General features: G+C 44.9%; 1 protein-coding gene across 1 annotated transcript in view; it reads right to left on the bottom strand.

Moving 5' to 3' along the window:
• greb1l (GREB1 like retinoic acid receptor coactivator) overlaps positions 1-16,278 on the bottom strand; it is a 79,962-nt gene extending 63,684 nt beyond the window's left edge. Inside the window, exon 1 of the mRNA XM_045714752.2 lies at positions 15,472-16,278. The gene's annotated coding sequence lies outside the window, so the exon portion shown is untranslated. The remainder of the gene's footprint in view (positions 1-15,471) is intronic.
• Positions 16,279-24,547: the final 8,269 nt, after the last annotated feature.

The raw sequence follows: 24,547 nt of genomic DNA, 5'->3' as shown, positions 1-24,547 counted from the left end.
ACAATCACCTATCCGGACCCGTTTTACTGCCGATGCGGAGCCCCATCGGGCCTTCACGACTGGACCACCGACGTTATCTGCCCAAGGGAGTTATCCAACTCGCCCCTCCGTCGCGACGTAACCCGAATGCCCATCTGCGGCCCGCTAATCGTTAGCTGTCTTATCGGCTGCTGTAATGCCCTGGCCATAGAAAGGTTTTTTTTTTTTCATTATTTTGGTTAGGCCAGGGTGTTACATTGGGTGGGCGTTCTATGTTCATTTTTCTATGTTGGCTGGTTTCTTTTGTTTGGCTGTGTGTGGCTCCCAATCAGGCACAGCTGTAGTTCGTTGTTGCTGATTGGGAGTCACACATAAGTAGCCTATTTTTTCCTTTGGGGTTGGTGGGTGATTGTTTCTTTCTAGTGTTTTCTGTTTTGTTCATGTAGGACCAGACAGGACTGTTTGCTGTCGTTTCTGTCGAGTATTTTGTTTATAGTGGTTCATTTGATTAAATCTTTAAAATGAATACACATCCTCCGCTGCATCTTGGTTTTCTTACGACGACAGCCCTTACAGAATCACCCACCAAGAAACGGACCAAGCAGCGGAGGAAGGAGAGGCACCAGGAGAGGAGCTATCGGGAGTCGTGGAATTGGGAGGAATTGCTGGACGGTAAAGGACCATGGGCTCAAGCTGGGGAGTATCGCTGCCCGCAGTGGGAGATCGAGGTGGCGATAGCTGAGAGGCGCTGGTATGAAGCGAGGGAGCGCAACAGGCACTAGAGGCAGCGGGGGGTACACGGGGAGTGTGGCAGAGACAGGATCTAATTCTGGGCCAACTCCCCATGCTTACCGGAAGCAGCGTGGTATTGGTCAGGCACCGTGTTATGCTGTGAAGCGCACGGTGTCTCCAGTGTGCGTTCATGGCCTGATGCGCTATAGGCCAGCCCCCCGCAAGTGCCATGCGAGTGTGGGCATCGAGCCAGGACGGATTGTGCCAGCTCAGCGCGTCTGGTCTCCAGTGCGCCGTTTCGGTCCAGGTTATCCTGCGTCGGCTCTGCGCACTGTGTCTCCAGGGGGCTGGGAGGGCTCAGTTCGCGCAATGCCTGCGCTCCGCCCGTGCCGGGCCAAAGTGGGTATTCAGCCTGGAGTATGGGTGGATGGCCTACGTACCAGAACTCCAGTGCTCCCCCACAGCCCAGTCTATCCTGTGCCTCCTCCACGGACCAGGCCTCCAGTGGGTCTCCCCATCCTGGTCAGTCCTGTGCCTCCTCCACGGACCAGGCCTCCAGTGGGTCTTCCCATCCTGGTCAGTCCTGTGCCTCCTCCACGGACCAGGCCTCCAGTGGGTCTCCCCATCCTGGTCAGTCCTGTGCCTCCTCCACGGACCAGGCTTCCAGTGGGTCTCCCCATCCTGATCAGTCCTGTGCCTCCTCCACGGACCAGGCCTCCAGTGGGTCTCCCCAGCCTGGTGAGTCCAGTGCCTGCGCCCAGAGCCAGGCCTCCTTCATGTCTCCCCAGCCTGGTGAATCCTGGGCCAGAGCCGCCAGAGCCGCCCGCCAGTCCGGAGCCACCAGAGCCGCTCGCCAGTCCGGAGCCGCCCGCCAGTCCGGAGCCGCCAGAGCCGCCCGCCAGTCCGGAGCCGCCAGAGCCGCCCCCCTGTCCGGCGCCGCCAGAGCCGCCCGCCTGTCCGGAGCCGCCAGAGCCGCCCGCCTGTCCAGAGCCGCCCGTCTGTCCGGAGCCACCAGAGCCGCCCGCCTGTCCGGAGCCGCCAGAGCCGCCCGCCTGTCCGGAGCAGCCAGAGCCGCCAGAGCCGCCTGCCGGCCTGGTGAGTCCTGTGCCTGTGCCTGCGCCAAGGGCCAGGCCTCCTTCATGTCTCCCCAGCCTGGTGAGTCCTGTGCCTGTGCCCAGGGCCAGGCCTCCTTCATGTCTCCCCAGCCTGGTGAATCCTGGGCCAGAGCCACCAGAGCCGCCCGCCAGCCCGGAGCCGCCCGCCAGCCCGGAGCCGCCCCCCCTATCCGGAGCCGCCAGAGCCGCCCGCCTGTCCGGAGCCGCCAGAGCCGCCCACCGGTCCAGAGCCGCCAGAGCCGCCCGCCTGTCCGGAGCCGCCAGAGCCGCCCGCCTGTCCGGAGCAGCCAGAGCCGCCCGCCGGCCCGGAGCCGCCAGAGCCGCCCGCCGGCCCGGAGCCGCCAGAGCCGCCAGCCTGGTGAGTCCTGTGCCTGCGCCCAGGGCCAGGCCTCCTTCATGTCTCCCCAGCCTGGTGAGTCCTGTGCCTGTGCCCAGGGCCAGGCCTCCTTCATGTCTCCCCAGCCTGGTGAATCCTGGGCCAGAGCCGCCAGAGCCGCCCGCCAGCCCGGAGCCGCCGGAGCCACCCGCCAGCCCGGAGCCGCCGGAGCCGCCCCCCTGTCTGGAGCCGCCGGAGCCGCCAGAGCCGCCCGCCTGTCCGGAGCCGCCAGAGCCGCCGCCTGTCCAGAGCCGCCAGTTATTGACCTCATCCCGTCAGTAGAGGATGCCTGGTTATTTTTTTTAAATGCCTTCCTCACCATCTTAAATAAGCATGCCCCATTCAAGAAATGTAGAACCAGGAACAGATATAGCCCTTGGTTCTCCCCAGACCTGACTGCCCTTAACCAACACAAAAATATCCTATGGCGTTCTGCATTAACATCAAACAGCCCCCGTGATATGCAACTTTTCAGGGAAGTTAGAAACCAATATACACAGGCAGTTAGAAAAGCTAAGTCTAGCTTTTTCAAGCAGAAATTTGCTTCCTGCAACACAAATTCAAAAAAGTTCTGGGACATTGTAAAGTCCATGGAGAATAAGAACACCTCCTCCCAACTGCCCACTGCACTGAGGATAGGAAACTCTGTCACCACCGATAAACCCACTATAATTGAGAATTTCAATAAGCATTTTTCTACGGCTGGCCATGCTTTCCACCTGGCTACCCCTACTGCAGTCAACAGCACTGCACCCCCCACAGCTACTCGCCCAAGCCTTCCCCATTTCTCCTTCTCCCAAATCCATTCAGCTGATGTTCTGAAAGAGCTGCAAAATCTGGACCCCTACAAATCAGCCGGGCTAGACAATCTGGACCCTTTCTTTCTAAAATGATCTGCCGAAATTATTGCAACCCCTATTACTAGCCTGTTCAACCTCTCTTTCGTGTCGTCTGAGATTCCCATAGATTGGAAAGCAGCTGCTGTCATCCCCCTCTTCAAAGGAGGGGACACTCTTGACCCAAATTGCTATAGACCTATATCCATCCTACCCTGCCTTTCTAAGGTCTTCGAAAGCCAAGTCAACAAACAGATTACCGACCATTTCGAATCCCACCGCACCTTCTCCGCTATGCAATCTGGTTTCAGAGCTGGTCATGGGTGCACCTCAGCCACGCTCAAGGTCCTAAACGATATCGTAACCGCCATCGATAAGAAACAATACTGTGCTGCCGTTTTCATTGACCTGGCCAAAGCTTTCGACTCTGTCAATCACCACATCCTCATCGGCAGGCTCAATAGCATTGGTTTCTCTAATGATTGCATCGCCTGGTTCACCAACTACTTCTCTGATAGAGTTCAGTGTGTCAAATCGGAGGGCCTGTTGTCCGGACCTCTGGCAGTCTCTATGGGGGTGCCACAGGGTTCAATTCTTGGGCCAACTCTTTTCTCTGTATACATCAATGATGTCGCTCTTGCTGCTGGTGAGTCTCTGATCCACCTCTACGCAGACGACACCATTCTGTATACTTCTGGCCCTTCTTTGGACACTGTGTTAACAACCCTCCAGACGAGCTTCAATGCCATACAACTCTCCTTCCGTGGCCTTCAACTGCTCCTAAATACAAGTAAAACTAAATGCATGCTCTTCAACCGATCGCTGCCTGCACCTGCCCGCCTGTCCTGCATCACTACCCTCGACGGTTCTGACTTAGAATATGTGGACAACTACAAATACCTAGGTGTCTGGTTAGACTGTAAACTCTCCTTCCAGACTCACATAGAGAACCAAGGGCTCTCTATGGTCACGGCGTGACAGTACCCCCCCCCCCCCCAAAGGTGCGGACTCCAGCTGCAAAACCAGAAACCAAATGGGGAGGGTAGGGGGGGGGGTGATTAGTGTCGGTGGCAGCTCCGGTGCAGGTCGTAGCCCCCGCCCAGACCCCGGACCCGGCCATCGCGCCGGGCTGAACGCCGTGCCTGGACTAGGCATCGGCACAACGGAAGACTCCGGCCATGGAGCTGGGTTGGACGCTGTGCCTGGACTGGGCACCGGCGCAGAGGAAGGCTCCGGCCTTGGAGCTGGACTGGACGCCGTGCCTGGAATGGGCACCGGCGCAGAGGAAGGCTCCCGCCCTGGAGCTGGACTGGACGCCGTACCTGGACTGGGCATCGGCGCAGAGGAAGGCTCCCACCCTGGAGCTGGACTGGACGCCATGCCTGGACTGGGCATCGGCGCAGAGGAAGGCTCCCACCCTGGAGCTGGACTGGACGCCGTGCCTGGACTGAGGACTGGCGCAGAAGAAGGCTCCGGCCATAGAGCAGGACTGGACACCGTGCCTGGACTGGGCACTGGCGCAGAAGAAGGCTCCGGCCTTGGAGCTGGACTGGACGCCTTTCCTGGAAGCTCCGGACTGTTGACCGTCGCTGGAGTTTCCGGACTGTTGAACGTCGCCGGAGGTTCCGGACCGTTGACCATCGCCGGAGGTTCCGGACCGTTGACCGTCGCCGGAGGTTCCGGACCGTTGACCGTCGCCGGAGGTTCCTGACTGTGGACCGTCGCTGGAAGCTCTGGACTGGGAAACGTCGCCGGAAGCTCTGGACTGGGAAACGTCGCTGGAAGCTCTGGACTGGGAAACGTCGCAGGAAGCTCTGGACTGTGAATTCGCACTGGAGGCCTAGTGCATGGAGCCGGTACAGGTGCCACCGGACTGGTGGCACGCACTTCAGGATGAGTGTGGGAATAGGCACAGGACGTACCGGACTGGGGAGGCGCACTGGAGGCCTGATGCATGGAGCCGGTACAGGTGGCACCGGACTGGTGACACACACTTCAGGACGAGTGCAAGGAGCAGGCACAGGACGTACCGGACTGGGGACACGCACTTCAGGGCGAGTGCGAGGAGCAGACCCCGGAACTACCGGCCTGAGGTGGCGCACTGGAGGCCTGATGCTTGGAGCCAGCACAGGTGGCACCGGATTGGTGACACGCACTTCTGGGCGAGTGCGAGGAGCAGGCACAGGACGTACCGGACTGGGGACACGCACTTCAGGGCGAGTGCGAGGAGCAGGCACAGGACGTACCGGACTGAGGACACGCACTTCAGGGCGAGTGCAAGGAGCAGGCACTGGACGTACCGGACTGGGGAGAACTGCGTTTTTCTGAATTTTTTGTTGTTGTTATTCTGTCTCTCACTGTTCAAATAAACCTACCATTAAAATTATAGACTGATCATTTCTTTGTCGGTGGGCAAATGTACAAAATCAGCAGGGGATCAAATACTTTTTTCCCTCACTGTACTAGATCACCCCCTAGTCATGCCCTGACCTACTACACCATAGAGAACCAATGGCTCTCTATGGTCAGGGCGTGACACCCATCTGTACAACGAGCTCGAAATATTGATGACCTCGAATACAACCACACTTTATGTTTACATTTACATTTAAGTCATTTAGCAGACGCTCTTATCCAGAGCGACTTACAAATTGGTGCATTCACCTTATGATATCCAGTGGAACAACCACTTTACAATAGTACATCTAAATCTTTTAAGGGGGGGGGGTTAGAAGGATTACTATATCCTATCCTAGGTATTCCTTAAAGAGGTGGGGTTTCAGGTGTCTCCGGAAGGTGGTGATTGACTCCGCTGTCCTGGCGTCGTGAGGGAGCTTGTTCCACCATTGGGGTGCCAGAGCAGCGAACAGTTTTGACTGGGCTGAGCGGGAACTGTGCTTCCTCAGAGGTAGGGAGGCGAGCAGGCCAGAGGTGGATGAACGCAGTGCCCTTGTTTGGGTGTAGGGCCTGATCAGAGCCTGAAGGTACGGAGGTGCCGTTCCCCTCACAGCTCCGTAGGCAAGCACCATGGTCTTGTAGCGGATGTTGACATGGATGTCATAGTGACAGTGTGCAAATAACCAGGATCTAAAACATAACATCTAGACATAAGAGATTGCCGTGAAAGAAACAGTGCTGTAGATGAGACAAAAACATCCACACAGGAGAGAGAAGGTAAGTTTTCCACGCAATATGTTTTGCTTTTCGATACAGAAATTGTGCTGGACAATTTAGCATAGGTAGGTAGCCAACTACCTAAATTGTCCAGCAGAATACCAAAAACTAACTAGCTAGCTAGTAAATGTTAGCTGTGGTTTATGGTAGGCTTAGTTAACATCTGCAGAATATACTAGCAGTTTTCTAAAATCGGCAGGCAAAATTAACACAGTACCCCATAATAACAAAGTGGAATTATGTTTTTAGAAATGTTTACAAATGTCTTGAGTCAATAAGTATTAAAAACCTTTGTTAGCCTAAATACGTTCAGGAGTAAACATTTGCTTAACAAGTCACATAATAAGATGAATGGACTCACTGTGTGCAATAATAGTGTTTAACATGATTTTTGAATTACCAACTCATCTCTGTACCACACACATACAAATTATTATCTGTAAGGTCCCTCAGTCGAGCAGTGAATTTCAAACAGATTCAACCACAAAGACCAGGAAGGTTTTCCAATGCCTCACAAAGAAGGGCACCTATTGGTAGATGGGTAAAAAAAAGCAGACATTGAATATCCCTTTGAGCATGGTGAAGTTATTAAATTACACAATTGGATGGAGTATCAACACACCCAGTAACTACAAAGACATACAAGTCCTTCCTAACCTAGTTGCCGGAAAGGAAGGAAACCACTCAGGGATTTCACCATGAGGCCAATGGTGACTTTAGAACCATTACAGAGTTGAATGGCTGTGATAGGAGAAAACAGAGTATGGATCAACAACATTGTAGTTAATCCACAATACTAACCTAAATGACAGAATGAAAAGAAGGAAGCCTGTACGGAATAAAAAAGATTACAAACATGCATCCTGTTCACAATAAGGCACTAAAGTAAGACATAAAACATTTTGGCTAAGAAATTAATCTTTATGTCCTGAATACAAAGCGTTATGTTTGGTGAAAATCCAACAAAAATCATCACTGAGTACCACTCTTCATGTTTTTAAGCATGGTGGTAGCTGCATCATGTTATGGGTATGCTTGTCATCGGCAAGGTCTAGGGAGTTTTCTTAGGATAAAAAGAAACGGAATAGAACTAAGCACAGGAAAAATCCTAGTGGAAAACCTGGTTTTGTCTGCTTTCCAACAGTCACTGGGAGACAAATGCACCTTTCAGCATGACAATAGCCTAAAACACAAGGCCAAATATACACTGGAGTTGCTTAACAAGATGTCATTGAAAGTTCCTGAGTGACCTAGTTACAATTTCGACTTAGATCGTCTTGAAAATCTATGGAAAGACTTCAAAATGGCTGTTTAGCAATGATCAACAACCAACTTAACAGAGCTTGATGAATTTAAAAAATCATAATGTGCAAATATTGTACAATCCAGGTGTGCAACACTCTAGAGACTTACCCAGAAAGACTCACAGCTGTAATCGCTGCCAAAGGTGATTCTAACATGTATTGACTCAGGGGTGTGAATACTTATGTAAATTAGATATTTCTGTATTTCATTTTCAATAAATTAGCCTTTTTTTAACATGTCACTGTCATTATGTGGTATTGTGTGGAGATGGGTGAGAGAAAAACATATATTTAATCAATTTTGAATTCTAGGCTAAAACACAAAATGTGGAATAAGTCAACGTCTATGACCACTTTCTGAAGGCATTGTACCTAAAGCTGACAAACAGATAGCGAGCTAGCAGGGCTCAATGATCTTATCTTCCCTGAACCTTGTTTTCAAGGTATCTGTACCCAAGGGTATTATCATAGACCACAGCTTCTCCTTTCCAATGGGAATAAATTAGTTACAGTGGGCAGAACAAGCAAGGAGGTGGGCAGAACAAGCAAGGTGGTGGGCAGAGCCAAGCATGCGCTAGCGATATCCATTTGGCGCGCTCTAGTATACATCAGCATATTTCCATTAGGGAATACCTGCTCTGTGAAGTGCTCGTGTGCAATAACTTAATTTTCCTTTGCACTCCTAAACAGCGCAATTCTGTACAACTTTTGCAAAGGGTGAAGTCTACAAAACTTATTCCGTTCTGTTCATAACAGATTCTAGTTTTGGGAACAGAAAACTGTATTGAGATCAAATGTTTAATTGATGAGAAGATTTGCAGAATGTCAGCCAAATCCATCTCATTCCATCTTCTCCCACTGCCCACCAGTGGGCTTCCTCTCACTACCATATTTGGCAGTGAGTGGAAACGCCAACCGGATGCTTCACATTTATACATCCAGTGAAATATCTCTCGTTGTTCTGTCTGTGGCACTATGTGAGACACACCCAGCATGTTAAAGTTAGCTAGCTAGCTACTTGTGTCAAAACACCTCCTTTTCAATTGAAACTCTGGCTAGCTTCTTAGTGTTAGCAAGCACCATTATTAGTATAATGCTAGCTGGATAACACAACAACTAGGCAGATAGGCCTAGCAATAAGCCTAAACCCTAAATTATAGAAATCATGACAGCTAATGATGATAGCAGAGATATTGGATGAAGGTTTATATACTGTCTCTGATTATAGCTAGCTAGTAGGCTAATTGTATAGTGTAGTTGCTAAATTGTCATAGCTTCATTCTTCTTCTCTACCATAGATTCCCACAAGGTCTCAGACTCTAGAATGGGAAAATGCTTTCAAGAAAGAAACAGACGAAGACAGATGTTGTCCATTTCTAATGTTACTTGTAATGTTAAAAAGGGCAGAAAAAGATAATCCCATGTTCTCTTAATTAGATAGCTAGCTAGCTAGGCTACTCACCATAATATAGTTTGCAGATTTGAGTCACAACTAAAATATTTATGTATACATTTACATTACATTTACATTTAAGTCATTTAGCAGACGCTCTTATCCAGAGCGACTTACAAAATGGTGCATTCACCTTATGATATCCAGTGGAACAACCACTTTACAATAGTGCATCTAAATCTTTTAAGGGGGGGGGGGGGGGGGGGGGGGTTAGAAGGATAACTTTATCCTATCCTAGGTATTCCTTAAAGAGGTGGGGTTTCAGGTGTCTCCGGAAGGTGGTGATTGACTCCGCTGTCCTGGCGTCGTGAGGGAGCTTGTTCCACCATTATATGTATGTATAAGTAACATACTATGTAGGTACACAATAATTACAAGTAAGTACCCCCCCTAAATACACTTCATTATAACTAGCTAAATCCTGTATAACACCTAGCAATTACATTGCACTTAGACAGATATTACATGTACTCTATGGTGTACTAGTGTGTTTATCCTCCCACTTGGATGGCAAGGAGGTTGAGGTTGTCATAATGGGTAACATACACATTCATTATAAATACATTTGTTAATTATAATCTAGGATGACACCCGTATGCCAGATCCCAGTTAGTGAGGTTGACCTATATCTGATCTGTTTCTGTAAACTCAACCAAGTTAACCCAGATGGTACATTTTCTGAGGGCAAGTGCTAGCAACAACACTGCACGAGATGTTGCATTCATGGGTAGGCAATTAGAGCCTATAGAGCCTCCAACCTTTGTAATCTCGGACACCCAACACATCTGTCCACGGGAGATGACAACCTTGTGACAGTTGTTACTGAATCGGAGAGAAGAAGCAAACCACTAACTTGGTGAATTTAGTGGAAACTTGACCATTTGTAACAAGCATGGTAACAAGCATTTGTTGTTACACCTCTGTAATTATAGACTACAATTACCAACAGTTAAATGTTGTTTTTACAGTGTAACTTTAAGTTATTACAATAAACTACAATACTTGTTACAGCGTAATTACACTGTAATAAGGGCCTTTTAAAATGAAGTGTTACCCAGCACATTTAGCATATTGTGTTTCTCTGTTCTTATAAACTAAAGGACTAGGACATTAATCCTTTTTTGAGATATAGCACTCACGGCATGGAACTCTTTCACAAGTTTCTTGAATATCTCCTCAATGTAAAACTTCCATGTTTCTCAAATTAGGATTGCCTTCAAAGCAGCTAATGGCTGGTGATTTCATAATGAAGCTGCACCATTTAGGAGAGCATAGTGAGTGTGACTGAGGAGGCTATTCTTATCTCTCCCAGATTAACTTCACATTGTTCCCAATGAACAAAGACAGCCTGTGAGGAAGCCAGGCCAGCTCCCCCGAGGGCCAGATGGCCAGCTCAGTGCTCTGCTCAGCACTCTGCTCAGGGCCCCTGACCCTGCCGGCCAGCCGCTTGCCCTCACTGACATAGCGGCACGTGCTCAGTCCAGACACAGAGACATAGGCCACCAGAGTTCATCATCATACACACTGGCCAATGACGCCAAGTGTCATAAAAACTATGTGAAGTGTACGCTGCAAGGAACTGCAAGCCCCAATGAAAGCAAAGGCTGATCATGTGACCTTGCTTTATCACATTCACAACAATAAAGAGAGGATATTTTTTGGACTTACTGGGTAAATAACTGATTGAGATGGTTTTCATAAAACATTCAAAGCATTGGAATATGGAAAACTGATGTTGGTTGCTGAGAACATATGGCTGGGAAAACATCACAACCATACCTGACTCAGTAACGTCTGGGTACATCCATTTGAATTGAATCACTTTTTGATAGCACCCCTTTTCGATTTGAACGAAACCTTAAATACATTGTAGAAGTGCTCAGAAAAATATTTTTTAGACCTGAATGCCAAAACATTCACGAGAGAAAGGTGCTCCAAGTCGACACATGTTGAATACTCCACACCATACCATTAGACAGCTATGTCTTCATCACTGGAAATAAAATAAAATTGTAATTGTCACATGCTTCATAAACAACAGTTGTAGACTAACAGTGATATGCTTACTTATTGGCCTTTCTCAACAACATACAATATATTTAAAAAAAATTATAATAATAAAAAATTGTAACACAAGGAATAAATACACAATGAGCAAAGATACCTTGGCTATATACAGTTGAAGTTGGAAGTTTACATACACTTAGGTTGGAGTCATTAAAACTCGTTTTTCAACCACTCCACAAATTTCTTGTTAACAAACTATAGTTCTGGCAAGTCGGTTAGGACATCTACTTTGTGCATGACACAAGTCATTTTTCCAATAATTGTTTACAGACAGGTTATTTCACTTATAATTCACTGTGTCACAATTCCAGTGGGTCAGAAGTTTACATACACTAAGTTGACTGTGCCTTTAAACAGATTGGAAAATTCCAGAACATTTTGTGACGGCTTTAGAAGCTTCTGATAAGCTAATTGACATAATTTGAGTCAATTGGACATGTACCTGTGGATGTATTTCAAGGCCTACCTTCAAACTCAGTGCGTCTTTGCTTGACATCATGGGAAAATCAAAAGAAATCAGCCAAGACCTCAGAAAAGATTTGGAGATCTCCACAAGTGTGGTTCATGCTTGGGAGCAATTTCCAAACGCCTGAAGGTACCACGTTCATCTGTACAAACAATAGTACGAAAGTATAAACACCATGGGACCACGCAGCCGTCATACCGCTCAGGAAGAAGATGCGTTCTGTCTCCTAGAGATGAACGTACTATGGTGTGAAAAGTGAAAATCAATCCCAGAACAGGTACAAAAGTTTCTATATCCACAGTAAAACGAGTCCTATGTTGACATAACCTGAAAGGCTGCTCAGCAAGGAAGAAGCCACTGCTCCAAAACCGCCATAAAAAAGCCAGACTACGGTTTGCAAGTGCACATAGGGACAAAGATCGTACTTTTTGGAGAAATGTCCTCTGGTCTGATGAAACAAAAATAGAACTGTTTGGCCACAATGACCATCGTTATGTTTGGAGGAAAAAGGGGGAGGCTTGCAAGCCCGAAGAACACCATCCCAACTGTGAAGCACGGGGGTGGCAGCATCATGTTGTGGGGGTGCTTTGCTGCAGGAGGGACTGGTGCACTTCACAAAATAGATGGCATCATGAGGAAGGAAAATTATGTGGATTTATTGAAGCAACATCTCAAGACATCAGTCAAGAAGTTAAAGCTTGGTCGCAAATGGGTCTTCCAAATGGACAATGACCCTAAGCATACTTCCAAAGTTGTGGTAAAATGGCTTAAGGACAACAAAGTCAAGGTATTTGAGTGGCCATCACAAAGCCCTGACCTCAATCCTATAGAATATTTGTGGGCAGAACTGAAAAAGTGTGTGCGAGCAAGGAGGCCTACAAACCTGACTCAGTTACGCCAGCTCTGTCAGGAGGAATGGGTCAAAATTCATGCAACTTATTGTGGGAAGCTTGTGGAAGGCTACCCGAAACGTTTGACCCAAGTTAAACAATTTAAAGTCAATGCTACCAAATACTAATTGAGTGTATGTAAACTTCTGATCCACTGGGAATGTGATGGATGAAATGTCAGGAATTGTTAAAAACTGAGTTTAAATGTATTTGGCGAAGGTGTACGTTAACTTCCGACTTCAACTGTCCATGGGGTACGAGTACCGAGTCGATTTGCAGGCGTATGAGGAAATTGAGGTAGATATGTTTATATAGGCAGAGGCAAAGTGACTAGGCAACAGGATAGATAATAGATAGTAGCAGCAACGTATGTGATGAGTGTGGAAGTCTGTAAGTGTGTATCTGGTGAATGTGCGCCTGTGTGTACGTATTATGTGTGAGTGAGAATGTGTGTGAGTGTCTATGTTTTGAAGTGTCAGTGTAAGTATGTGTGAGTGTGTGGGTAGAGTCCAGTGTGTGTACATAGAGTCAAAAAGCGTTAGTGCAAAAAGGGTCAACTCAGATAGCTATTTGTTTTACTATTTAGCAGTCTTATGGCTTAGGGGTAGGAGCTATTCAGGAGCCTTTTTGTCCCTGATAATTTATAAGCTTACAAGCAGGGTTGTCAAATTACTTGTTAATGTATGGAGAAAAAAATGTATACATAAAAAATATATACTTTTTTTTACTTTCAACATCAATTATCTAAAAACCTGTAAACTCCCAAAATGGTCATATTCACATATGTTGTAGCTTAGGTTTTTGTGTTGTGCCCGCCATCAGTTGAGACACAGCATGCTCTTGAATAGGGTGGCCAACAGGGTGGGTGTCATGTTTTAGCTGATAAATGTACAAAAATGGCAATAGAATTGAAAATTTGACTTTCAAATGGTACCAGAAAGACAGTTGGAGGTCCACACATCAGAGAATGTAGACTTGAATGGGAATATCTGTTGTTTTAAATTATACTGTCAATCCTCCATAGGAAACCTATTGAAATCATAGAAATGTAGATAATAGAATAGACATGACCATTTATGTTGACAATCGACAGTGTGTGGACCGGCAGTCATCTTTGTGGTAGTAATTATAAGTTAAAATGTAAATGATATGTAAATGGTGTAGCAGCTATATTGCAATGGTCTCAAGTGGTTGTAAGAATTCTATTACTATGATTGAAATGACGCCCACCCTGTATTCAAGAGCATATTGTGTCTCAACCGATGGAGGGCACAACACAAACTCAGATGATGTGAAATAGGGTCTAAACTACAACATGTGTGAATATGAAATAATTGACGTTCAAGGTTTAAAAATGGCATACTTTTTATTTAACAAAAAAAAAATAATAATAATAGTTTGACAACAGTGTTTGGAAGCTTTTAAATGATATCAATCTCACTGTTTATCTTTTCCAGTGACAAAGAAATAGATGTCTGATGGTATGGTAGGTATGCAAAATAGGTCAACTTTGAGCACCTTTATCTCCTGAATGTTTTGGCATTCAGGACCTAAAAGTCCATTTCTGATCACTTTTTTCATGGGCAAACATTTACGGAAAGTTATGTTTAAAATCAAAAGGGATGGTGTCAGAAAGTTATTGAATTCAAATGGATTTACCCATCTACAACTACATAGTCATCCAAGGCTGCAGACATACGTAAAATACAAAGCAGTTTGGTGACTGACAACAGCACAGTATTATTAGCTGACAGTCCAAATTTGTGAATAAGTACTTTCTGTTTCGTTTTCAAATGCAACACCTTTTAGGGCCTTCTGTCAAAAAGAAAGGCATGTAACCTCCAAAGAATTCAACCAGAAATTGGGAGGAAGGAGGGAAGAGTGATAAAGATGAGGTTTTGTGGAGACATGCGGAATGTAGTTCACCTCTAGGACATGAAACGTGGGGGACAGTACTGTAGATTAGGATCTGGTCTGGACAGACAAGTTTGTAAAGGCGGTAATTTCAGTAATAGCTTACACGCCACATCTTCTGGTCACTCTCATCTGATATGACTCATCTCATTGTCTACTTTAACATACAAGTAAAAGATGAGTCAGCAAAATGCAATCTATAGTCCCAAGCGGGATAGTACAATATAGACGTTTTGACTGGTCTTCATCCAATATCACCCTTTACTGTTGTGGGCATATATCACCTGTGATACTCAACCGTTGATACCTGTTTTGTTCAAAAATGTCTTTGAAAATTATTGGTGGAAAAATGTTCAATAAGGCCACTGAAATGTCCCAAATTCAACATGATACAGTACAATTCCAAACGTTTTTAAATATGATGGGCATTTACAAGGTAAAAAAATAAAAATAAAAATCCACAGAGGTAGAGTAGCCTATCATGCCTTTTAAGTGCATCATGAGTTTGTACCATGTTTTGTCCTACTACCATGTTGTGCTGCTGCCATATTGTGATCCTACCATGTTGTTGTCATGTTGCTACCATACTGTGTTGTCATGTGTTGCTGCAATGCTATGTTTTTGTCTTAGGTATCTCTTTATGTAGTGTTGTGTTGTCTCTCTTGTCATAATATGTGTTTTGTCTTATATTTATTTATTATTCTTTTATTTATTTTTTATCCCAGCCTTGTCCCCGCAGGAGGCCTTTTGCCATTTGGTAGGCCGTCATTGTAAATAAGAATTTGTTCTTAACTGACTTGCCTAGTCAAATAAATGTTAAATAAAATACAAATACAAAATGTCCCTACATTTCTATAAAAGTTCTTAGTGTAAAAGAGACTGAGAAAATAGACAATGTGCCATAGTTTTCGATCTCAGAAAATATATATTACACAGAACATCTTTGTTATATAAATCTAATGCAATATAGTGCTGGATTAAATATAGACAGTCTCTCAGTCTCAACTCGACCCATCACCTGCAACATAGCCTCCGCTCAAGTGTTCGAAGGGAAGAACTTCGTAACACGCACTGACGGCGAGATAAAATGCAAAGCATAACCAGCTGCAAAACACATACATGTTATAGGCCTACATCAATAATTAGAAGAAGAAAAAAAACCTACCAATTTGCGATTTCCGTTGAATTGAGTTAAATGTCCATCACGCACATCTTTCGCTCTCGCAGTTCCAGGCTGTCCTCTGAGCACTCAGAGTCACAGTATAGGGAGCCTCCAAGTGACGTCAAGGAATTACTAGTGGGGAAATTGCTTGGACGTATAGTTTTTCTAATGAACAGTACATAATAAAAACAAAGACTGCAGAACGTGCGTAACTGATGCGCAGTTATTGTGGCCTATAGGCCTATGGTTAAAATGCGCGCCAGAGAAGCAATCCAGTTCAGTGAAAAAGGGGATTTACGCATTTTCAGGACTAGATCCTGGTGATAAATTCCTCATCATTACTCTTTTTTAAAGATATACATCTAGAATACATATATAACTCATTACATATATAACTCATTAGGCATAAGCTAAAGCTAGGCCTAAGCTATATTTTCAACCCCTAAAAAGTTTATTGTAGCCTACGGTCAATCAACAAATAAAAAGTAGGCTATAGTTTTTCATCTCTAAGTTATCATATTTATCGTTTTTCATCTATAAGACTTAAATTCGATTTACATATTACAAAATTTAATTTTGGTTTAGTTTGATTTATTCCATATTTTGGATTCACACAACAGGCTATGAATTGCATTAGGCATAGACCTACATAGGTAGACTAAACAAACTAGAATACAAACGATAGAAATGATACGTCTACAACACCATGGAAACTTGAACTACATAAAATACCTATCTTTATATGTTGCACGCACGCACACATGTTCCTCATTTAGTCGTTGCATGTAGTGATATACTTCACATTCTCAACAAGGTTTAAAACAATGGTTCCTGCCGTCATTATGATACAAGTTGTTCATCAGCTCCTCCCATGGGGTTAGACTGTCTAAAAGCTTGAGAACCTCTCCCTCTGTCGGAAAAAAATGCTCGGTAGCCTAGGCTGAAATGTCAGTCACTGCATGATCTGCCGTTGTAGGGTAATTGACAATTAATAATCATTAAATCATTTCATATTTCCACAAATAATCACTCCGATATATTACACTATAAAGTGCATGGGAAGCCTAGGCTATATCTTGTAGGCAAAAAAAAAAAAAGAAATAGGTGAAATATAACACCTTTTTGTCTTTATACATTCAGTGAAGAGTTGAAATAAAGTAGGCCTGAGAGCTGAAGGGCTATATTTTTTAATAAGGGACCGCTCCGGGGTTAAGTTTCCCCCTACGTAGGCCTACAGATCTAGGATTAGCTTCTTCTCCCCCAATCTACCTATCATTAGCGGTGCGTGAGTAACTGGGAAGCCAAGCATACGCCCTGCGACCGAGACAACAAGAATACACAGTGGCAACCTCTGTCCAGTGAAGTCCACAAAGCATATTGCATGTACAGTAACAGACAGTTACATGACCTACAGCATGGTCAAGCAAGTTTATGACAACAACACAGTATTATTAGCTAACAGTCCAAATTTGTGAATAAGTACTTTCTGTTTTCAGACCACTAAACACGGAGAGTTACCGCAAGTCGCAAAGAATACAAGAGCTGCCTCTACTATTCCAGCAACATTTCAACTTCAACATTATCCCGAGCTCCCGAGTGGCGCGGTGGTCTAAGGCATTGCATTTAGGTGCTTGAGGCATCACTACGGAAAGTATGGTTCGAATGCAGGCTGTATCACAACCGGCCACGATTGGGAGTCCCATAGGGCGGCGCACAATTGTTCCAGTTTGGCCGGTGAATAAGAATGTGTTCTTAACTGACTTACCTAGTTAAATAAAAAATAATCAAATCACCTCTGCTTAGTCAAACAGAGCGTCAACTAAAAGATGCCAATAACAATTTAGTCCAATCAGTTGCCTGTATTCATGGATGCCAAGGGATTTCTTTTTTTTTAAACATAAAATAATTTATATTTCGTGTCTCTGTGTTTTATAATGTTCGTTCAATTCGCAAGAGGCTGAATGTATCTCACAGGAGAAAGCATCTGAGCGAGCGAAACAGCGCCCCTCTGTCTCTCTACGTGTAGGCCACATATCGGATGCTGTCTGGTCCAAACGAGGATACCATTGTTGCCGCCAGTAGTATTGAATGCAAGGGAAGCCAGCCAGCATCTGGCCTCCCATGACAAAAAAAAGTATAAAACATTTGCCAATCAGCGTTGAGCTAAACTGAGTGAGTTCAACTGTGAATGGTCCTGGCGCACCAAAAAAAAAGTGTCAAAGCCATCTAGGATTTGGCGTCACTCCTATCAAATCCCATTGAGAGCATACATCATTGACATAAAAATGTGAATTTTTGTATCTCGTTGTGTTGTTGTCCTCCAGTGGCTATCTAGCCAGCTAGCTAAAATTGTCCCTTTCCTAAATTAGCAATGGATGGAGATTGGGATTTGGACTTGTGGTTTTACTTCATTCTCCATACTGGCCAATGATTATAATGGCGATTCTGATCCAACCATTAATTCATACATTGTTGTGCTCCCTGGCCTGAGAGGATAGAAGTTCAATGTGTTATTCTAATGTTAACTAGCTAACGTTGCCCATTAACGGGAGTTAGGCTAACGAGCAAGCATTTTAGCCAGGTTGCCATGGACAACAAAAAATAAAAGCGTGTACTGTATGACAGAGTGATAGACAGTTTCGTCTACATGAAAGAGAGGAGGATGGCATTGACGTTTGTCTACAAGTAGGGTGAGTCAACATGTTTCTCTACTTGCACGAACGCACACACACGCACAGAGAAATCAGAACCATGGACAGCCACATCATATTTAGCTTACGTTGATTGGACTAAATTGTTTTTGGTATCTTTTAGTTGTCACTGTATTAGACTAAGCAGAGGTGATTTGATGATGTTAAAATGTTGATGTTGAAATGGTGCTGGAATAATGGAGGCAGCTCCTGTTTTCTTTGTGACTTGCGGTAACTCTCTGTGGTTCTAAATCAATAGTTGTTTAGTGGTCCGAAAATGTTGGAAACATGAACTTGCTTGACCCTGCTGTAGGTCATGTAACTGTTTGTTACATGCAACATGTTTTGTGGACTTCACTGGACAGAGGTTGCTATCCGGTTTATGTGGTTGAATTTATTCTGCCACTGTGTCTTCTTATTGTCTTTAGGCCTATATATCACGGTCGCAAGGCATATGCATTAACAGGTTATAGAGTAAACAATGCAATTATCACAAGACATAGGTTGGGGGGGGGGGGGGGGGGGGGGGGGCTTAGCTTCCCCAGTGATTTTACCCATGCACCGCTACTGATAGGTAGATTGGGGGAGAAGAAGCTGATCCTAGTTCTGTAGGGGAAACTTAACCCCGGAGCGGTCCCTTATGAAAAAATATAGCCCTTCAGCCCTCAGGCCTACTTTACTCCAACTCTTTAATATGGCTTTTTTTTGTGGGGCGGCTTGGCTTCCCCAGTGATTTTACCCATATGATGTGGCTGTCCATGGTTCTGATTTCTCTCTCTCTGTGTGTGTGTGTGTGTGTGTGTGTGTGTGTGTGTTTGTGTGTGTGTGTGTGTGTGTGTGTGTGTGTGTGTGTGTGTGTGTGTGTGTGTGTGTGTGTGTGTGTGTGTGTGTGTGTGTGTGTGTGTAATCAAATACAATTTTATTGGTGACATACACGTGTTTAGCAGATGTTATTGCGGGTGTAGCGAAATGCTTGTGCTTCTGTATCTAACAATTTCACAACATATACCCAATACACAGAAATCTAAGTAAAGGAATGGAATTAAGAATATATAAATATATGGACGAGTAATGTCAGATCGGCATAAAGTAACATACAGTAGAATAGTATAGAACACAGTATATACATATGAGATGAGTATTGCAAGATATGTAAACAATATTGAAGTGACATTATTAAAGTGACTAGTGTTACATTTATTAAAGTGGCCAATGATTTCAAGTCTTTGTATATAGGCAGCAGCCTCTCTGTGCTAGTTATGGCTGTTTAACAGTCTGATGGCCTTGAGATAGAAGCTGTTTTTCAGTCTCTCAGTCCCAGCTTTGATGCACCTGCACTGACCTCACCTTCTGGATGATAGCAGGATGAACAGGCAGTGGCTTGGGTAGTTGTTGTCCTTGAAGATCTTTTTGGCCTTCCTGTGACATCGGGTGCTGTAGGTGTCCTGAAGGGCAGGTAGTTTGCCCCCGGTGATGCGTTGTGCAGCTCGCACCACCTTCTGGAGAGCCCTGCGGTTGTGGGCGGTGCAGTTGCCGTACCAGGTGGTGATACAGCCCGACAGGATGCTCTAAGTTGTTAAAGTCTGTGAGGGTTTTTGGTGACAGGCCAAATTTCTTCAGCCTCCTGAGGTTGAAGAGGCGCTGTTGTGCCTTCTTCACCACACTGTCTGTGTGCGTGAACCATTTTAGTTGGTCAGTGATGTGTATGCCAAAGGAACTTAAAACTTTCCACCTTCTCCACTGCTGTCCCATCGATGTGGATAGGGGGGTGCTCCCTCTGCTGTTTCCTGAAGTCCACGATCATCTCCTTTGTTTTTTTGACATTGAGTGAGAGGTTATTTTCCTGGCACCACACTCCCAGAGCCCTCACCTCCTCCCTGTAGGCTGTCTCGTTGTTGTTGGTAATCAAGACTACTACTGTTGTGTCATCTGCAGACTTGATGATTGAGTTGGAGGCGTGCTTGGCCATGCAGTCATGGGTGAACAGGGAGAACAGGAGGGGGCTGTGCTTAATGATGATCTTGTAGGGTACAATGGTGTTGAATGTGGAGCTGTAGTCAATGAACATCATTCTTACGTAGGTATTCCTCTTGTCCAGATGGGATAGGGCAGTGTGCAGTGTGATGGCGATTGCATTGTCTGTGGACCTATTGGGGCAGTAAGCAAATTGAAGTGGGTCTAGGGTGACAGGTAAAGTGGAGGTGATATGATCCTTGACTAGTCTCTCAAAGCACTTCATTATGACAGGAGTGAGTGCTACAGGGCGATAGTCATTTAGTTCAGTTATCTTTGCATTCTTGGGTACAGGAACAATGGTGGCCATCTTGAAGCATGTGGGGACAGTAGAGAGAGAGAGAGAGAGAAAGAGAGTAGAGATTGAATATGTCCCTAAACACACCAGCCAGCTGGTCTGCGCATGCTCTGAGGAAGCGGCTAAGGATGCCGTCTGGGCCAGCAGCCTTGGTAGGGTTAACATGTTTAAAATGTCTTACTCACGTCGGCCACGGAGAAGGAGAGCCCACAGTCCTTGGTAGCGGGCCGCGTCGATGGCACTGTGTTATCATCAAACCCGGCAGAGAACGTGTTTAGTTTGTCTGGAAGCAAGATGTCGGTGTCCGTTACGTGGCTGGTTTTCCTTTTATTGTCCGTGATTGTCTGTTGACCCTGCCACATACGTCTCGTGTCTGAGCCGTTGAATTACGACTCCACTTTGTCTCTATACTGACGTTTTGCCTGTATTATTGCCTTGCGGAGGGAATGACTACTCTGTATTCTGCCATATTCCCAGTCACCTTGCCATGGTTAAATGCAGTGGCTCTCGCTTTCAGTTTTGCGCGAATGCTGCCATCTATCCCCGGTTTCTGGTTAGGGTAGGTTTTAATAGTCATAGTGGGTACAACATCTCCTATACACTTCATGATAAACTCAGTCACCGTCTCAGTGTATTCGTCAATATTATTCTCGGAAGCTACCCGGAACATTTCTCAGTCCGCGTGATCAAAACAAGTGTGGATTCTGATTGGTCAGACCAGCGTTGAATAGTCCTGAGCATGGGTACTTCCTGTTTGAGTTTCTGCCTATAGGAAGGAAGGAGCAAAATGGAGTCGTGGTCAGATTTGTCGAAAGGAGGGTGGGGGAGGGCCTTGTATGCATCCCGGAAGTTGCAGTAACAGTTGTTGAGTGTTTTAGCACCGCGAGTACTACAGTCAATATGCTGATATAATTTAGGCAGCCTTTTCCTCAAATTTGCTTTGTTAAAATACCAAGCTACAATAAATGCAGCCTCAGGATATGTTTTCCAGTTTGCATAAAGTACGGTGAAGTTCCTTGAGGGCTGTCGCGGTATCGGCTTGAGGAGGGATATACACGACCATGACTATAACCGAAGAGAATTCTTTTGGGAGATAATACGGTCGGCATTTGATTGTGAGGAATTCCAAGTCGGGTGAACAAAAGGACTTGAGTTCCTGTATGTTATCACAATTACACCATCAAATCAAGCGCCGAATACAACAAGCATAGACCTTACCGTGAAATGCTTACTTACAAGCCCTTAACCAAAAGAGCAGTTCAAGAAGAGTTAAGAACATTTTTACCAAATAACCGAAAGTAAAAAATTATAAAAAATTATAAAAAGTAACACAATAAAATAACGAGGTTATATACAGGGGGTACCGGTACCGAGTCAGTGTGCACGGGGGTTCAGGTTATTTGAGGTCATTTGTACAAGTAGGTAGGGGTGAAGTGACTATGCATAGATAATTAACAGCGAGTAGTAGCGGTGTACAAAACAAATGGAGGAGGGGGGTCAATGTAAATAGTCCGGTGACCATTTGATTAATTGTTCAGCAGTCTTATGGCTTGGGGGTAGAAGCTGTTAAGGAGCCCATTAATCATGAAACATACACCCCTGGCCTTCTTCTTCCCAGAGAGATGTTTATTCCTGTCAGCATGATGAACTGAGAATCCAGACGGCTGGATCCGAGAGAGCCATGTTTCCATGAAACAGAGTATGTTATGATCCGTGATGTCTCTCTGGAAAGAAGCCCTCGCCCTGAGCTTGTCAACTTTATTATCCAGAGACTGAACATTAGCGAGTAATATACTCGGAAGCGGTGGGTGGTGTCCGCTCCTCCTACGTCGGACTAGAAGACCGCTCTGAGTACCTCTTCTTCTCCGGCTTTGTTTTGGGTCGGCCTCTGGATTCAGTTCAATTGCCCTAGGTGGTGCGAACAAAGGATCCGCTTCGGGAAAGTTGTGTTCCTGGTTGTAATGCTGGTAGTGCTGGTGAGTTACTGCCGCTCTGATATCCAATAGTTCTTCTCAGCTGTATGTAATAACACATAAATATTTCTGGGCTAGCAATGCAAGAAATAATCCATTAAAAAACAAAATACTGCAATGTTTCCTCAGAACTAGAAGCGAGGCAGCCCTCTCTGTCGGCGCCATCTTCATACTGTGTGTGTGTGTGTGTGTTTGTGTGTGTGTGTGTGTGTGTGTGTGTGTGTGTGTGTGTGTGTGTGTGTGTGTGTGTGTGTGTGTGTGTGTGTGTGTGTGTGTGTGTGTGTGTGTGTGTGTGCGTGCGTTCGTGCAAGTAAAAAAACATGTTGACTCACCCTACTTGAAAAGAAACGCCACTGCCATCCTCCTCTCTTTCATGTTGACAAAACGGACTATCACTCTGTCTTACACTACACACTTTTATTTGTTGTTGTCCTAGGATACCTGGCTAAAATGCTTGCTTGCTTGCCTAACTTCCATTCATTGGCAAAGTTAGTTAGTTAACATTAGCCTTCTACATCTATTATTATATTGAACTTCTATCCTCTCAGGCCAGGGCACAACAATGTATGAATTAAAAGTTGGATCAGAATTGCCCTTATAATCATTGGCCAGTACGCAGAATTAAGTTAAACCACAAGTCCAAATCCCTATCCATGGCTAGTTTAGGAAAGGGCCAATTTAAGCTAGCTGTCTAGTTAGCCACTGGAGGACAACAACACAACAAGATGCAACAATTCAAGTCAAGTCAATTCAATTCAAGTTTGCTCTCAATGGGATTTGTTAGGAGTGATGCCAAATCCAAGCTGGCTTCCCTTGACACTTTTTTTTTTTTGGTGGGCCAGGACCATTCACAGTTGAGCTTGCTCAGTTTAGCTCAACGCTGATTGGTAAATGTTTTATACTTTTTTTGTCATGGGAGGCCAGATGCTGGCTGGCTTCCCTTGCATTCAATGCTACGGGCGGCAACAATGTCATCCTCGTTTGGACCAGAAAGCATCAGATAGGTGCCCTACACATAGAGAGACAGAGAGGTGCTGTTTAGCTCGTTTGGATGCTTTCTTCTGTGAATTGAAGAAAAGATATGAAACACAGAGAGATGAAATATCAATTGTTTTTGTAATTTAAAATAAAAATGTTATTGGTACATTTTTTGGGGAAGCCTGGGTTCTCTTGCTATGAATACTAGACACTGCTACCTTTCCCATCATTTAGGCTAGTGCCAAACACAGACTGAGTTTTCAAAGTAATGTTTGTTTATCATGCTAGCGTTTTCAAGTGCATTCCTACAGCTATACATGCTCTACAGTCCTTATACAAAAGATCCTACGAGACTAGAAATGTTCACCATGTTTATTAGAGTGTAAAGTTACATTGTAGGCCTATCGCTGACCTGTAGCCTCTAGCCCGGTGATAATCAACTAAACTCAGCTGCGGGCCGATTTTTTTCTTGAGAGTATGGTCAAGGGTCGGGAACATCATTACATATAATTTGTAGACTGCAAATTGACTACAAGATGCCCAAACACATATAATATTTGACTAAAACATAATAATTTCAAACCTATTGTGTGGGAATACTTGGGAACAGATTTCCAAAATGTAAATAGCTTGGAGCAGATTTTCTGGTGTTTTAACAGTCCCCCCCAATACGTTCTTTGGGAGAGAATGTATAGGCCTAGGCAATGGGGTGGCAGGCAGCCTAGTGGTTAGAGCATTGGGGCAGTAACCAAAAGGTTGCTGGATTGAATCCCCGAGCTGACAATGTAAAAATCTGTTGTTCTTCCCCAGAACAAGGCAGTTAACCCACTGTTCCCCGGTAGGCCGTCATTGTAAATAATAATTTGTTCTTAACTGACTTGCTTAGTTAAATAAAGGTTAAATCAAAATAAAATAGAGGCTACAGGTAAACAATGTATTTAAGCAATAAGGATCGAGGGAGTGTGGTATACGGCGACGCCATGTGGAGTCCCTCGATACAGCCATTAGCTGTGGTATTTCGGCTATATACCACAAACCCTTGAGGTGCCTTATTTCTATTATAAACTGGATACCAACTTAATTAGAGCAGTAAAAATACATGTTTTGTCATACCCATGATATATACG

Source organism: Salmo salar, chromosome 03 (assembly GCF_965601325.2).
Source record: "Salmo salar chromosome 03, fSalSal1, whole genome shotgun sequence".
Taxonomy (NCBI): domain Eukaryota; kingdom Metazoa; phylum Chordata; class Actinopteri; order Salmoniformes; family Salmonidae; genus Salmo; species Salmo salar.
This window is presented reverse-complemented; position numbering and strand designations above follow the sequence as displayed.